The sequence below is a fragment of the Lithobates pipiens genome, unplaced genomic scaffold (genome assembly GCF_037356315.1).
Source record: "Lithobates pipiens isolate NorthernLeopardFrog02 unplaced genomic scaffold, aLitPip1_a1.2 Scaffold_16, whole genome shotgun sequence".
Taxonomy (NCBI): domain Eukaryota; kingdom Metazoa; phylum Chordata; class Amphibia; order Anura; family Ranidae; genus Lithobates; species Lithobates pipiens.
The window spans coordinates 42,900,889-42,913,748 of record NW_027507748.1 but is presented as its reverse complement, the minus strand read 5'-3'; the positions used below and the strand labels follow the sequence as shown (position 1 = coordinate 42,913,748).

Sequence of the window (12,860 nt, the reverse complement as noted above, 5' to 3'; positions counted from 1 at the left end):
CACTACACCCATCACGTCAGATTTCCCCTTCATATTAAATTTCCCATTACAACAGGTTCCCCCCCTTCACATGGCTCCAGCAGCGAGGCAGAGGTTTGCCCCTTACAGGACACCGGATACATGAATTCCAATAGGGGGGTGTTTTTTTTGAAGCACGCGATTAAAACAGAAGCTCTAATAGGTTGTGTGATAATAGCGAATTAATATTCGCTATTTTCACACTAAATATCCTCCGCGCCAATCAAGTGGCGGGTCTGAGACCTGTTTACAATTGGCCAAAAGGAGAAGCGTTTTGATTGGCTGCCATAGCAGAGGAGGGAGGGGACGGAAGCCACCGAGCACGGGAAGGGGAACCCGCTGTGCCTGTGATGCCCGGCGCCCATGATGCCTGCGGAGGAGAAAAGGGTAAGCCGCCCGTGATACCCGCCACCCGTGATGCCCATCATGGATGGGGTAAGTGCTCTGGACCTGACTGACAGGACCGGGTGGTACCGCCAGCCGACACTGCAAATAACCCCATAGCAACGAAGGACGCTGTGCATCCTGTCGTAGAGCTTCATTGTTATGGTGCTGGCCAGTGGTGTATTTTGGTTTTGTGCTGCCCTAGGTAAGTAAAAAATCAGGCACCTGCCCCCCCCCCCACCCCGCCCCAGCCACAGTATACCGTTCTTGTTTCAGGGTTTGATGAGGAAGCTGCAGCTGTTTACAGTGAACAGCTGCGGCTTCCTTATCAGACCCTGAGACATGATTTGTTCAAGTGGCACATACGTGGTCAATGGGGCAGAGGATGGGGTCAGTGGGACATAGAAGGTGGTCAGCGGGACTTAGAATGGGGTCAGCAGAATATAGGACTGGGGTCAGTGGGGCAGAGGACAGGGTCAGTAGGTCATCACTGGCCTGCCAGATGCTTCTCTTGGATGTTCTTCCATAGCAGGTCCCACTTTGGTGGTGGAATCCTTTAACTGCTCACTTAGAGACCTCCTCGAGAGGAATTTGGCAGACCAATTCCTTGTCATTGTAAATCCATCATCATTCATCATTATCATTCCGGCCCCTTCCCTAGACGGTGCTGCATGTGTGAGTGTCCTGACAGAGGGAGGAAGTGGAAGGATACAGCCGGGCTCTGCACTGCTCCTCTACTGCACACCGTGTCCGGGTTCCGCTCTCTACACAGCCTCCCTCTGAGGATCAGCACTGGACTGAGCCACTGGGCGGCGCAGCCCTCCGAATAATGCTGCCCAGGGCAAACGCTTTGTTTGCCTCGTGGTAGATTTGGTGCTGGCCGCTGGCCTGCCTGCACAATGGCAACTCATGATGCTGATCCAAGGCAAACTGAGTACTGTGTTTGAGGCATTCCTGGGGAAGTCAAATGGCACCGCAGGGCACCGCAACACCCCAGATGAGAAACAAAGTAACTTAATTACATAGTTGATGTAAAAGACACTAGTCCATCCAGTTCAACCAATTAAACACCTTAGTAAGCCCAATATTTCGTTTTTTTAGCATTTAGAGAATATTAAAATTAGGTGCCCATGGTTTTCAAGGACCTGAAAGCAGAACAAACAACTGAAAACACTGTTATAATATATGTCCTCCCACTGCAGATTCCACACAAGGCAAAGTTATGTGTCTTGTTCAGACATATATCAAAGTAGTTTAAACTCTATACATACATACCGTACCTTCTTCTCAGAATGTCTGCTGGCGAGAATTATGCTTGATCTTAAGAACACCAGTCATCGCAGAAATATGGAATACCAGTGAGACACAAACACTTATATCGCAGAATGGATGAGGGTATTAGTGTCACACAGTAGCTGTGTGGTCCTTTAGTATAAAATGTTCACACATACAAGTAAAAAATTAATAACCGAGAAGGAGCCTGGGGCCTGCTAAACCGTATGTTTACCCATACCTAAACTAACTGTAGCCAGGTGCTTTGCTAAAGACAGAGAGTGACTTAGGACATTGTGTTGGCATGCCCTCTGTGCTACCAATGGACTTCAGCTGAATGGGTTAATACTACCTCGCCTCCATCCACCAGGGGAGCTGACAATCAGAAGGGGCCCAGAAGATTTGATGGTTGGCAGCAGTGAACCATGGGAGATGGAAATAAATTTTACTATGACAGTCTATGAACCCTTGGACTACATTTCCCATTGTGAAATGGGTATAATTCGAGTGAGAGAGAGCTGTGTTTTCTCAGGCTGAATACTGAGGAATTTTCTCTTTGCTGCGAGGAGGCTGAGGTGTGCACATCGCTATTCCTTTGTGCACATCAACCTGCCACAAGCTTGCAGCTGTATGCTGAGGACTGGAGTCACTCCAGTCAGATGCAGAAGTGAGCCAACATCTGAACCGCAGGAACCCTGTTGCGGTACTGCTTGGACTGGTGAGAGGACACTGCTGCCATTAACCTGTTGCTGCTATCAAAGACTGAGTACATAGGGACTGGCCATCTAACTTAGCATTATTTACTGCATGCAGATTCTACTGGTATTGTACTCATGTGCACCATCATAAAGACTGGGCCCCAACGCTAGACAGCTGAAAAAACTGGGCCAAGGACTGCTCACTCAGCTGCTTCATAAGCGCCATTTCTATTGTCCATTTGTCCATAGTAAGAGGTACCTGTTTAGGGAGTTCTACATTTCATCGCTAACAATTATACAGATTGCACTCTAAAGTGGATATAGCCTACTGTTTACAGAGGAGTTATCACATTATTGATTATCATTGCTTTTACTGTTTACTAATGCCATTACTTATTGTTGATTTTGTGGATTACCAGTTTTACTCTAATTAAGCTGCAAGCTGGACCAATATAACTATGTATAGGTATCCATACCTGGAATTCTTCTTTAAAGTGTATGTCAAGCAAAAAAAATAGTTTTGGATGCTTTTGAAAAGAATCAGGACTCCAAGGCTCTGTTAGAGAGATTTCCCCTCACTTTCTTGTTGTGTTGCTGTCGGCGAGTCCCCTTCCCTCCCTATTTGGTAAACCATTCTCATCAGGACAGGAAGTGTGGATACATCTCTCGAATGAAGCTCAGGATAACAGTAAAAACCTGACAGGGGTTCTATCCCTTCCCCACTCTATCCAAAGTATGAAAAAACTTTGGGCTAGACATGCACTTTAGGTTAGGGTAGTGCTTTATTGTGTGCTGGAGAGTTATCCTTCTATAGGTTCAGCATGTGAGCTCCACATATCACTTACCAGGTTTCAAACAGCCGCTTTTTATTTTTAATCTGCGGTTTGCTGATCTGGGTGGACAGATGTCACTCGTAGACCAGTCCAGACAAACAGAAATGTGATGTAGACTCTAAATAAAGCCTTAGCTAATCCACTTCTAAAACGGCTTGACAAGTGGCCTTCGCAATGCTCAGTACATTTGGACAGATGACCGTCAATGATGCGAGAGAAGAGACTTTGGTGACTTTTATTCAATGTTTGTGGTAAGCATCATTCACAAACTATCGCAATGACTTCATAAAGTGAGCAGGTTATCTCTGTGTTGGGAAAGACTCTTTATTTTCTTATTTAGACATTTACAAAAGGATTTGCCCGCTTCCTGACCAGGCCATTTTTTGCGATATGGCACTGCATCGCTTTAACTGACAATTGCCCAGTCGTGCAACATTGTACCCAAACAAAATTTACATCTTTTTTCCCCCCACAAATAGAGCTTTCTTTTTGTGGTATTTGATCACCTCTGCGGGGGTTTTTTTGCGCTATAAACAAAAAAAGAATGACAATTTTGAAAAAAAACAACAATATTTTTTACTTTTCGCTATAATACATATCCTCCCAAAAAATCTAAAAAAGCAAATTTCTTCCTCAGTTTAGGCCGATATGTATTCTTCTACATATATTTGGTAAAACAAAATTGCAATAAGCATATATTGATTGTTTTGCGCAAAAGTTTTAGTGTCTACAAAATAAGGGCTATATTTATGACATTTTTATTATAATTTTTTTTAATACTAGTACTGGTGGCAATCTGCGATTTTTAGCAGGACTGGGACATTGCGGCAGACAGATTGGACACTTTTGACACATTTTTGGGACCATTGATATTAATACAGCAATCAGTGCTATAAAAATGCACTGATTACTGTATAAACGTCACTGGTAGGGAAGGGGTTAACACTAGGGGGCGATCAAGGGGTTAAATGTGTTCCCTCGTGTGTGTTTCTAACTGTGGGGGGTGTGACTGACTAGAGGAGGAGCCAGATTTCTGTTCCTAACTAGTAGGAATCTGTTCCTAACTAGTAGGAACAGACGATCTGTCTCTCCTCTCCTGACAGAATGGGGATGTGTGTGTTTACTAACACACACGTCCCCGTTCCGGCTCTCGTGCCGGCGGACATCGCGCCTGCTGGCCACATGCAGAGGGTGTACGTCTGCTATAGCTGTTTAAAGGGCTGACGTACAGCTATGGCAATTTGCGCAGGAGAGCCGACCTGCCCCAGTAGAATTACGGCAGCTGGTCGGCTAGTGGTTAAAGTGTTACTAAACCCACAACAGTAAAATCAGTCTGCATATACAGTAAATTATGATTGTTACACTCACTAGAGTTAATCCTCTGTATTGTGTAAAAAGGCTGTTTGATCCTGTCTTATTTGAGCCTTCCCTTATTCCACAGTTCCCAATACATCTGCTATTAGTACAAAGCATTTGGGGCACTCTGCACATGCTCACTTTGGTGTGTATTGCTAGAGAGTTTCTTTTATTTTATTTTCGAGAGGGTGCATGTAATTGGCACAGGGCCAATCAGCACTGTCCAGACAGAGGGTCAGGGGACATACAGTCTTAGCCCTTGTACACACGGTCGGACATTCCGACGGAAAATGTCCGATCGGACCGTGTTGTCAGGTAATCCGACCGTGTGTGGGCTCCATCGGACTGATATTCCGACGGACCAAGTTTTCCAGCTTGGCTATAAAATTTTCTGACAACATGATCCGTTCGGACTTTGTCCGATCATGTGTAGAGAATTCTGATCGGACAAAGTGCCACGCATGCTCAGATCAAATTCCTACACCAAAGCTATTGGCTACTAGCCTGAACGTAGTCCCGTCATAACGAAATAACGTCACCATGTTCTGAACGATCGGATTTTCCGACAACTTTGTCCGACCGTGTGTATGCAACAGTTTCGGACAAAATACGTCGGAAAAAATCAGACGGATTTGGTTGTCAGAATGTCCGACTGTGTGTACAAGGGCTTATAGGACAGTGAGAGGAGAATGAAAACTCCTCCTACATGCCTTAACCAGACACTGATAGAGGTCACAAGACTGCTATATACTGCTGATGAGAAAGGGTATTTAGCAGTTTATATTTACTAAAAATAGTTACATTTCCATGTTCTCGGAGAGCAAATATCGTGAATACAGGATCCTGGGTTTAGTAACACTTTAACATAGAAATTCTCCAGTTTGGTGCACTGGTAAAGGAAACTCATGAACCACTAGTAATTGTATTATTGATGGGTCAGTTGGCCAGAAAGGAATGTTTTTGAGGACTGTAGTGGTGAGACCTTGCTGTCATATATTGCTGGCTTTTGTTTTCATCCATCATCAAGTTTCTCACCAACGTTAGAGATGCTTCATTTCCTCCAATTGCCAAGGGTTGGTTTGAGTAAATGTGGGGCCTAAGGTGAATGTAGAATGTGGGGCCTACACAGCGCACAGTTACAAACTGCAGTGGTGCTTGTAGACAGGTGCAGTCTGTATTCTCCATTGCAGGTAGCACTGGACTGCAGCAGCAATGCAGATGGAGGGGGAAGTTGAGAGGAACTCAGTTCCTCTATGATTTCCTCGGTCACAGGGTGGCAGCTATCCAAATGGATCCTGGCATTCCATGTGAGTTTAGCGACCATCTTTGGTCAGGCAGAGTCTATTTAAAACTCCATCTCCCTGGCATGGTGTACTTTATGCAAGTGGATAGCGTAGGGACAATGCAGGGACAACATTTACCTCTCTTCAGGAAGCCTTCCCTTTGGGTGTGGACTGGCCTTGTTGCAGGCAGTCTGTAACTTTAAGTCTTCAGACCACTGTCCCTGTTCAGAAGTGGCTCCGCATGTGTGTACCTACCTACCATAAGTTGTGTTGAACCTTTTCTACAATATACTTCATTGCCTTACTTGGACTCTGTGTGTTTAATACACACACTACACCTAGCCCACATGCTGAAATATCACAGCGCCATGCCTCAATATTAATCTCAAGAGTCCTCAGCTCTGATGGAAGCAGTGGGCTGGCCCTTGGTGAGGAGTTTGGCAAATATCAGATTGCCGTGATGGGTGGATGTTAGTCTGGAGAAGTGGGCGTTTCTAGGCCGGCTGGATTTCCAAGCAAACTTCCCTAGGTAATGCTCATTTGTGATGCTGAGCATCCATGATTAAAAGAACTGAAACCCAATGAATGAAAGGGGTGGCCAGGAACAGTCAAGCGGAGGGCAAAGGGCTGGATGACACGGGACAACCTACAGCCAGGAAATGAGAGGGACTCTTATCTGACGTGCTGCAACCTCTAATGCACATTGGAGAAGCTTGCGGTGTGCAGAGAAATCACAATAAGCATTTTTTAGCCCAAAGATAAGGCTTGGGTTTCGCTTTATGCAAGCCCTGTCTATTGCATGTTAAGAGATATAGGATAAATAAAAGAGAGCTTATCAGGTTAGCAGGACCCATTCATAGAGACCAATGCAGAGCTGATGGTTTTCTAATGCCGCATACACACGACCAGACTTTCTGGCAGAAAAGGTCAAGCCCCATACACACTATCAGATTTTCTGCTGACTTTTTCCTTCAGATTTACCAAAACCAAGGGCCTGCCTGATTGCATACAAATTGAAACTCCTAAGGTTTGACCTCATATTATATGGTTTTGGTAAATCTGAAGGAAAAACTCAGCAGAAAAACTGATAGTGTGCATGGGGCTTTTGAAGGTCTTCCCGACGGACTTTCAAAGGAGTTATGACGGACTTCTGAACGAACGGACTTGCCCACACACGAACGGACTAAAGTCTGTTAGAAAGCCCATTCATTTTGAACGTGATGATGTATGACGGGACTGGAAGAGGAAGTTCAATAGCCAGTAGCCAATAGCTGCCCTTGCGTCGTATTTGGTCCGTTGGACCAGCATACAGACGGACAGTTTTCCCGATAGGAATTGAGTCCGTCGGACAGATTTGAAGCATGTTCTATTTCTAGGAATTTTTAAAAGAAAAATGATAGGATTATCCCACACACGATCGGAATATCCGATGAAATGATTCCGTCTGACCTATTCTGCTGGAAAGTCCGGTCGTGTGTACGCGGCATAAGAGTTATAAGAAAAACATTAGGTGCTGAGCCTGTGCCCTATAGTACTTATTGTGCAGCCCATAGGCCCTATTAGGCAGTCGTCTGTGTTTTCTCTACCAAGGTGCTTCATCATATTATTTCCATAGTGAGGCCCTCAACTTTCATTTATCATATGAGGAAATTAATGGAAGTTAGGTGCACTCCCTTGGCACCCCTCCAAGTCCCCCTTTCTTTTTCTACCGTGTGATTGCCAGCCAACACAGTTAATGGTATATGATGCTGTCTTTGTGAAACTAAAGTTGATTGGGTTGAATAAAGCTTGCGGTGCTTGTGCCCCTGGAGCGGCAGTCCATGGGTGCCAGAAAAACTTGCGGGGGAGGGGGGAGCTCACTATAAATTCCTTTTTGGTGGTTGGAGCTCACTATAAATTTCTTTATGGCACCTTGGTCACAGCACTTATTGCATGCTTTTTTTCATACCTACCTCTTGGACTGGGCATCTAAAGCACTTTTCCTTTATCCCCATTCCTTTTTTATGTTTGTATGTATTTTGCACAGCACTTTACGCTTTTACTAATTCCTGACTAGCAGGGTGTAGGTCCTTAAACTTGCCCTAAAAGTCTTTAGGGAGAGGGCACGTGGCATGATTCTCTCATCCCATGAAGAATGGGGTCTGGCTGGTTTTGGCCAGGTGGACCACATGTACCCCAGTCCCCATCAGCAGTCTTGTGCAGTGGGGGATCCGGGCCCTGTGTGCTCCCTGTGCACTTTTTATGCGCTTCACTTTTTTTTGCACCCGGTGTTAGTTTCAATTGTACGCACTGCACCATTCTGCTAAAAAATAAAGAGCCAGCTAAAATAGCTATAGCATCTGCCAGGAAACCAACATGGATAATGACTAATGATAAAGTTAGTTAGCATTTCGCGAGATACTCCCTCATGGTTTTAGAGAGTCTGAAACCCATGAATGCAATGTCTTCAACCCTCTACTTAAAGAGGAAGTAAAGGGAAAAAATAAATAAAATAAAAAACACACCCTGCAAGGCAAAGGCATAATGAGCTAGTATGCATAGCATACTAGCTCATTATGAATAACTTACCTGAGAACGAAGCCCCCGAAGCGGTCCTCCGTCTTCTTCCTCCCCGCTGCCATGGATCCCGGAGCGACTTCTGGGTCTCGTGGCTCCGGCGCTGTGATTTGCTGGAGCCGTGATGACATCACTCACGTGCATGCGCACGGGAGCCGACACTCGTGGCATATCGCCGCGATCTGCGGCCTGCCCAGTGCGCCTGTGCGCCGCTGTCTAGTTTGTAAGGGTTTACAACCACTTTAATGACTGTTGTGGTGGCAGCTACTATGGGTCCTTTATCGGGCAGTGGCTTCTGCTTTTCTTCCTTCTTTTTTCTTCTTCCTTCTGCCCTCCTTTTATTGATGATTTATTGATGATTCTCTGCTTGCTCTTCATTGGATAAAGGCCATCTTGTATGAAGATGGTCATAAGGCCTCATGCACACGGACGTTTTTACAGCCGCTTTTTTGAGCTTTTTTTGCAGCTTAAAAACGGCTGTCCATGTTAGTCTATGGCTTCATGCCCACCTAGGCGTTTTTGAGCTGCAAATGGCATAGGCGTTTTTAAGCTGTAAAAAAAACCCAGGACCAGTGCGTTCCGTGGCGTGGAGCTAGAGCTGTAAAAACGCGAATCGCGGGAAAACGCGCAAAAACGCGCAAAAACGCCAATGCAAAACGTGGTAAAAATCACGTTTTTACCAAAGATTTTTCCAGGCGTTGGAGCTAGCTTTGCAGCCAGTTTTTTAAAACGTCCGTGTGCATGAGCACTTATTGTCACATTCGTTTGTTGTGCCTTGCCAGGCACTTTATGATTAATCCATTGGACCAGTTCCCATCCCAAGTAACGTTGCTGATATCTTGGACCTATGTTTTGACCTGTTTGCTTATGCAAATATCCATCATCAATGTCTTTTTCATGTTTTTTGATGTCTATTTCTCCTGCATTGTGGGTAATTAATTTTGCTCTTGAATAATGAATACACTGTTACTGTGGTATTTAGAAAAAACATTAATACAATTTTATTAAAACAGAGAAAAGCCAAAAAAAAAAGAAACTAAAATTGATTGTTGAGTATAATGACAATATCTACAACATGGTGATAGGAAGTGTGACGGACCACCTAGCACCCTGCTTGGTTGCCTCTGTCAAGATATAGCTTCCTCCACCCTGGAACACAGGAACCAGGTATTATAGCTGAGCATTACACCCAAGAACTGGACGATACTAGCTTAGGTGCAAACTGGTATTGACTTTATTGTAAATTCACACAGAATATATACCACACAATCAGATAAAACCCTGATCACATTATCCTAAACAATGCAAATTGTAAACAGTAATATAATTAGCACATCTAAGGAACAGTCAACATAAACAATAATCTTTTTAAACAGTAAGCTAATTCACAACTAGTCACTTGGACAAACCTAGTTGACTCAGGTCAGTGCCCACCCAGACAGTTCGGCCCCAGTATTCAAGAAGACCCAGGGCTGACCAAATCTCATTAACCAGCTTTCTCTTCAGATATATCTTCTCACTGAGTTTCAAGTAGGCAGAGGAAAAAAATGATTAGGACGTGGCACTTTCTATGTTATTGAGTATCCACAGTACAACTCTGATGATGATACATATTTTGTCTCGGCCTATTGGCTAAGATCAAGTGTAGTATCTGTTCTTATCAGTTGCCAGAGGAGGCGCTGTGCTACTTCTATAGCAGGGCTATGCAAATCCAATGATGTAATTGTGCCTGGAAGGGCAGTTTTCAGCAGGGTTTATTTCAAGCTATCCGACAGATTACTGGGGGCTGACCACTGGTCGAGTCTGAAGCTGTCTGGAAGGTTGCTCCTGGTGAGGATGAGTGCTGCATTGGGTCTGACCAGAGGGTCGGGACCCTGGCCTTCTGGCCTAGATTGGGGTAGTTCTATCTCCAGTCAGTTATTCGGGAGAGAACGCCGGGTCTTCCTGAATGTAATTAGGTAGGAGTGATGGGAGCGAGGGTTGAGTCTTCATCCAGGGCACTCCCCAAACCGCCAGAACTTCAGGCCTTCCTGGCTGGGGTGGGTGCTGCTCTGGTCTGGGTTGTTGGTCAGGGTTGTAACGAAAGCCTGTGGTGAATGTGCCCCTGAAGTGGCAAATCAGAGGTGCCAGACAATCACTGTGAGTGAGGGTCACATTTATTGATGGCACCATTGTCACTTCACCATACACACTTTTTTTTTACACCCGCCTCTATGGCTGAGCCTTTTGGCTAGGACCAGGGGAATGGTCACTCTTTCACTTCTCTCACTTCCTTCTCCCCACTTTCTTATTTATTTTACCCCCATGTTTGTCACATTTTTAAAAAAATGTTGTTTGTTGTTCACGTTTGTCACTGTGTGATTAGTAGGGTGTGGGTCCTCGGGCCTACCCTGAACGTCTTGGGATGGGCAGGCATGTACTGGCCATCGGGACTACCGGGAGTTTCCCGGTGGGCCGATGGCTCAGTGGGCCACTCTGCTGTAAGGGGGCTGGTGATAGGACACTCTGATGTAAGGGGGCTGCTGATGGGACACTCTGATGTAAGGGGGCTGCTGATGGGACACTCTGATGTAAGGGGGCTGCTGATGGGACACTCTGATGTAAGGGGGCTGCCGATGGGACACTCTGATGTAAGGGGGCTGCTGATGGGACACTCTGATGTAAGGGGGCTGCTGATGGGACACTCTGATTTAAGGGGGCTGGTGATGGGACACTCTGTTGTAAGGGGGCTGGTGATGGGACACTCTGATTTAAGGGGGCTGGTGATGGGACACTCTGTTGTAAGGGGGCTGGTGATGGGACACTCTGTTGTAAGGGGGCTGCTGATGGGACACTCTGATGTAAGGGGGCTGGTGATGGGACACTCTGATGTAAGGGGGCTGGTGATGGGACACTCTGTTGTAAGGGGGCTGGTGATGGGACACTCTGATTTAAGGGGGCTGGTGATGGGACACTCTGTTGTAAGGGGGCTGGTGATGGGACACTCTGATTTAAGGGGGCTGGTGATGGGACACTCTGTTGTAAGGGGGCTGGTGATGGGACACTCTGTTGTAAGGGGGCTGGTGATGGGACACTCTGATTTAAGGGGGCTGGTGATGGGACACTCTGTTGTAAGGGGGTGCTGATGGGAAAAAAAAATCTGTGCTCAAAATTTAAGTGGGCGGGTCTGGATGAAGTCCAGGGCCAAATTTCTGTCCCAGTCCAGCCCTGGGGATGGGGGTGGACATAGGCCTTTTGTCTTGGTTCACCCTCTTTCATGGGATCTCCCTTTGGAAGAGTCCCATCAAGTACTTGGGTGGGTCTGTTTCGACAGACCTTCCAGAGAAAGGGGGTCTGTCTGGTTTCAGCCAGATAGACCCAAGTGAAGTACCTCAGTTCCCATCTGGAGCCTAACACCCCGGGGATCAGGGTAAGGTCCTTCCTAGGGAGGACCAGTCTAACACCCGTTGCACGTTTTGTGTCACTCTTAATGTGTGTGCACTTTTTTTGGCACCGGGTGGAGTTTTTGGGTGTGATTTTGGTCCATATTGACATGATAGCATAATGCAGTTGCTGCAGATTTGTCGGCTACACATCCATGATGCGAATCTCCCGTTCCACCACATCCCAAATGTGCTCTATTGGATTGAGATCTGGTGAGTGTGGAGGCCATTGGCGTACAGGGAACTCATTGTCCAAGGGTGAGATGATTGGAGCTTTGTGACATGGGGCATTATCCTCCTGGAAAGAGCCATCAGAAGATGAGTACACTGTAGTCATAAAGGGATGGACATGGTCAGCAATAATATGCAGGTAGGGTGTGGCATTTAAGCAATGCTCAATTGGTACTAAGGGGCCCAAAGTGTGCCAAGAAAATATCCCCCCCACCATTACACCACCATCAGCCTGAACCGATGATATCGGGCAGGATGGATCCATGCTTTCATGTTGTTTACACTAAATTCTGACCCCATCATCTGAATGTTGCAGCTATAATCAAGACTCATCAGACCAGGCAACATTTCTCCAATCTTCCATTGTCCAATTTTGGTGATCCTGTGAGAATTATAGCCTCAGTTTTCTGTTCTTAGCTGACAGGAGTGGCACCCGGTGTGGTCTTCTGCTGCAGTAGCCCATCTGCTTCAAGGTTCGATGTGTTGTGCATTCAGAGATGGTATTCTGTATACCTTGGATGTAACGAGTAGTTATTTGAGTTACTGTTGCCTTTCTATCATCTGGAACCAATCTGCCCATTCTCCTCTGACCTCTGACATCAACAAGGCATTTTCCTTCCCACAACTGCCGCTCACTGGATATTTTCTCTTTTTTGGACCATTCTCTGTAAACCCGAGGGATGGTTGTATGTGAAAATCCCAGTAGATCAGCAGTTTTTAGACCAGCCCGTCTGGCACCATCAACCATGCCACGTTCAACGTCACTTAAATCCCCTTTCTTCCCCATTCTGATGCTCGGTTTGAATT

General features: G+C 45.8%; 1 pseudogene; it reads left to right on the top strand.

Annotated features, from left to right (window-relative positions):
• Positions 1-10,012: 10,012 nt before the first annotated feature.
• LOC143986344 (U2 spliceosomal RNA) lies at positions 10,013-10,213 on the top strand (annotated as a pseudogene).
• The last annotated feature ends 2,647 nt before the right edge of the window (positions 10,214-12,860 follow it).